The sequence below is a fragment of the Condylura cristata genome, unplaced genomic scaffold (genome assembly GCF_000260355.1).
Source record: "Condylura cristata isolate star-nosed mole 26May11 unplaced genomic scaffold, ConCri1.0 scaffold00004, whole genome shotgun sequence".
NCBI lineage: Eukaryota > Metazoa > Chordata > Mammalia > Eulipotyphla > Talpidae > Condylura > Condylura cristata.
The window spans coordinates 71,542,281-71,547,402 of record NW_004567105.1 but is presented as its reverse complement, the minus strand read 5'-3'; positions in this window follow the sequence as shown (position 1 = coordinate 71,547,402).

The following is a 5,122-nucleotide window of genomic DNA, read 5'->3' as shown; positions in this document are numbered from 1 at the left end:
AAAAAAATACCATTCTAAAATTTTCTTGTCTACCTAAAAATCTGTGGAATTGAGGCTGGAAAGGGAGGAGGGGAAATCAAAGTGGGAGGAAGCATAATGGACCATATGGACTGAGGGTACCTTGGTCAGTGGTGTGGTGTGGAGACAGGCATCTGAGGAGTTGTGATCGTATACCTTTGAATCACACAGAGTGTTGTAAACCAATGTTACCTCAATTAAAAATATACTACTTTTCCATCTGAATATTGAACTTCCATAATATACACTGCCTCCTTTAAATGTCCTTTTAAATAATATATGATATGGCTGTTCATAATTTATTATAGATGAACTTTTAGATTTTCTGTATTTCTCTTTATATAACAACTATTGCAGGAAACACCCTCACTCATATAAATGAACAGAGATACATCTAGAAAGTAAATCTAGAAAGTAAAATCCTAGAAGTGAAATTGCTCACTCAATGGCATGTGTGTTTTATGTTTTCACAAACACTGCGAAATTAACCTTCAAAAGGATGACTGCAATTTACACTTCTGTTCCCACACTCTTCCTAATTATACCTTTAACTTCTATTCAGTATTCTTTTCTAATGATCAGAGACAAAAATATAAACCATTATATGCAGGAAATGTGAGTTTTGTACTTATCAAGAACTTAGGAGTCTACAGATTTCACTATAAAAAGTAAAATTTTGTCATTCCAAACCAGAATTTTGTTGAAGAAATCTTACTGACCAGTTGGTAGTTCTTAAAGTTCACATAGGTACAGCCTGGGTCGTATAGTTAACTGTTTAAAGGGAAGGCTGAAATAAAAAACATTCATTTAAAACCTCCTACAAACTCTCCATTTAAGTATAACTCCAGAATATTCTTTAAAAAAAAAAAAAAAAAAGCTAATAGGCAAGATGCTTTTCTGAGGAAATTCCGGGTCCCTGTGACCTATGATCCTCCTGACCACTAGAGGTCGCTCTTTAGAAATGACCCTTTCCCCCAAGCAATTGACAGCCTGTAAGAAGTAGCATCCTTTGTGTATGTGTATTTTATTGGGATGTTATTGTTTTATAATACTATGTGATTCACAGGTATAGGTTCACACTCGATTAGCATCACTTTCCCTGTGACTTTTTGTTAAATTTTTAAAAGGAAACACTTATGAACGAGGCTGTCTTTGTGCTAGGCAGGTGTCCAGTATCTTAGCTTCATTTTTACTTTAAAACCAACCATAAAATTTAAAGTCCAGCAGTTTTACTTTCAGTATGGTCTGTGTCCACTTATACATCTTATTGGATTGGGTTGCTTTGGAGCTCTTTCTCTTCCTTACTCTTAGACATCCATTTATGTCTGTTAATTTTTTGTCTTCATTCTGACACTGACACTTTGATAAAACACCTTCTTCCTGCTTTAAGCTCCAAGGAAAGATATACTTGATGGTCTTTGCATACTTTAATTTTTTTTTTTTTCAGTAAGGAGAGTGGTAGACATGAAAGAAAAAACCTCCTAGCATTCTTTGTCTCCCCTCTGGTTTGCTTGCCTGTTATCTTTGGAGATGGTATCATGCTGATACACAGCTTATTTTATAATGAAGCTGATAAAATTGACACTTAAAACCATTTCTTGCCTTGTATATCTCCCCTCGGAGACCCTGAGCCAAACTTTTTCTTAAACAAAACTCACACACACACACAGAGACGGTAACAGTTTCTGATCCCCTAAAACAAGTCCACACCTAGTTTCAGGGGTTTGCAGTCCTTTTGGGGATTCGAATTTTGGACTCTGACTTTGGACAAGTTACTTCACCAGGCTTACAACTTTCTGGCCTATAAATAGTGCCAGATTTCTGGAAAATTAAAAAAAAATGTGTAATTTGCCTTTCGCAAGTTCCTGAATTTATCAGGAAACATCTAGATGGAAAAAACCTGGAGAGAAAGAGACAAATCCATATTTGGAACAAACTACTTGGAGGTCTTCTGAAGGGATATAACCAGGATGCAAGAGAAATTATGGTCCATAAATCAAAAGGGAATAAGGAGCAGAAGCAAGGAAATTATGAAGTCAGGGTAGAGTGAATACAGTATGTATGAGGCATGAAGGGAAGATGGAGTCCAGGGCCCAGGTACCAGCTAAGTAACAAGACCAGAATGTCCAAAGGAAGGCCTGGACAGAAGCCTACATTCATGACTTTGGGGAGAACTTGTAATCTCGCACCCTATTCTTGATGGAAGCCATTCAGATTCCTGATATCTATTTTTCCCCAGATTTATTTTAGTAATTAACAAACATTGCATTTAAGGTAATGATTTGATGATGTTTTGATATACACTGTGAATGATACTACAATCAAGTCAGTTAACATAGTCATTACTCTATATAGTTACCTTTTTATTGTTGTAGTGATGGTGAGAACACCCGAGATGTTACTAAATGTCACCTGTATAATATAGTAGTATTAACTACAGTCACCAGCCATACACTGGATCCCCAGAACTGACTCACTTCATAACTGGAACCTTGTATCCTTTGACCGAACCCTCCCTTCTTCCCCCATCCTCCAACTCCTGGCAGCCACCATGCTATTCTGCTTCTATGAGTTGGACGTTTTTAAATTCCACAAATAACTGTGATCAGACAGTATTTGTTTTGTCTAACTTGTATCACTAAGCATAAAGCCCTCCAGGTTTACCCAAGTTGTTACAAATGACAGAATTTCTTTTTTATGTCTAACATTCTATTTAATGCTTTACATTTAAGCTGTGTACCTATCATCAAAATCATGGGCAGTGATAAAATGAATATGGTGTACAAGTGTGTCTTTAAAATATTGACTTCATTTCCTTCAGATCTATACCCAGAAGCACAATTTCTGGGTCATATGATGCTTCCATTTTTAATTTTTTGAGACCCAGCATGTCTTCCATAACAGCTGCACCAATTTACACTCCCACCAGCACTGCATGAGAGTTCCCTTTTGCCACATCCTCACTAACATTTGCTATATTTGTCTTCTTTGACAGTAACCATCCTAATTAGTGTGAGGTGATATCACACCATGGTTTGTTTGCATTTCCCTGACAACTGGTGATGATGAGCACCTTTTTGTGTACCTTTGGGCCCTTTCTCATTTGACCCTAAGTCACAAAAAGGTGAAAACTGTTAGAAGTCAGGTTAAAAAATCAGCTGGTGCAATGCCCAGAGTAATCACTGGAGGGCAATGCTGCACTAGGGTTTGCCAATCGATGGCATTGATTGAAGAGATGTTTAGTGAGGGAATGTAATTGCTAAACCAGTTGTAACTAGAGTCTTGATCCAACCTGAGAATTCAGAGAAGCCCTTCCTAAGGAATTGCTCCTAGAACCATACATCAGGGTGTAGTCAAATTGAACTGGGAGAGAGATGTCTTCTAAGGAAAGGGAACAGCTTGCACCAAGGCCCTGAGATGACGTAGTAAGAGAACGGACAAGGAGGTAGGAGCTGAGAGGATAACTGAGAAGTATGGGGATGTCAGGGTTTTGAACTAAATATCAACATTTTCGAGAGGTTGCTATGTACTAGGCATTTTCTCATAACTTAATTTCAGGACAGGTGGCATTAGTCCCATTTTACAAAGGCACAGGGGCCTGGCTACCACAAGCCTTCTTCAAACCATTTCTCTTTCCTAGAGTATCCTTTGCCCCACTAGCCACTAAGTCTTACCTTTCCTTAAATGTGTGGCCCAGTTTTCTCTTCACGTTGACTGTGATTCCTCTTCTTGTACAAATATGCCATCTTTCTGACTACACCCCCTGAGCCAGAAGGTTTTATTGATACCTCACTGGGTCCCCAGTGTCCAACCCAGAACTGACATTTAATGGTGCTATCTTCTAATTGGCTATCTAGCACAAATGTTGATAAACTGGTAGAAGGACAGGGTAGTGTGGTAGATTTCCATCATGGCCCCCATTCTTCACCCTTCCCTGAATTGTCTGAGACTTTATAGACTTTACAGAGGTTATTTCTCAGCCTCTCAAATCAGGACTGGGCTTTGCCAATACAATCTGGTGAAAGTGATGATGTGCCAGGTCCATGCAAGACAGAGACTGATCAACTTGACTTTCTCCTGTACCTCTGCTTCTCTTTGGCCTCAGATCTAGGAGATCCTATGGATCATTTTAAATACTTAAACTCAAATTCATTTATAGTTAATTACTGCTTTAGATAACGTTCCATAATATAAACAAAGCCCATGCAGTTATCCATCTCCCTGTTGATGGCATTAGGTTGTCTGAAGTGTCCCACTGATACAGAAAATAATGGAAAAATATTTTCTGCAACCTTCCTGTGTACAGGGGTGAGACAGTCTCATGGGTATGTACCAGCAAGTCCTGGGAAATACGCCTTTCATATTTACTAAAATGGTGCTAAATTGCTTTCTGAATTAGACACTGGAGCTTAAGGAGACCCCCAGGTAAGTCATTTGCCCACTCAAGCTTGAAAAGGTCTCTGCCTCATTTCCCCATTTCCACATTGACACCTCCTAAGAGCCGTTATTAAAGGAAGCAGGTGACCTGCCTGCTGTGCAGAGTCAAATTGCACTGCCGGTCCCTGACTCCCTGGCTCCAATGAGCTGTCCTAATTCAGTTATTTTTCAGGAGTGACTGCAACATTTTTCTACCAACCAATTTAACAAAGGAATTTTTTCACATGTGTTAAGCTGTCAAATTTGCAATTCTGCTCAGCAAAACGAACTGAACGAATTCCCTTTCTGGTGGCACAAGGGTTCAAAGCACAGCACTATGAAGCTGTCTGCAGCCACTGCAGCATGAGTTGGCTCCCCGGCCTGGGTGGTGACCCACATGGAGCAAACCTCACTTGTCTCACTTACTGCTTCCCGGTGTATTTCAGTACCATCTGCGTGTTCTACTCCCCACGCTGTCTCTTGTGAATCCTTTCACACCTCCAACCACCCCCCACCTTAAACCCCTGGCCTTGTATGAATAAATAAATAAATCTTTGAGAGAGAAAAAAAAAAAACTAACTAGACAGCTCTCTGAGAAACACCCCCCACCTCCAACCACCCCCCACCTCAAACCCCTGGCCTTGTATGCATAAATAAATAAATCTTTGAGAGAGAAAAAAAAAACAAC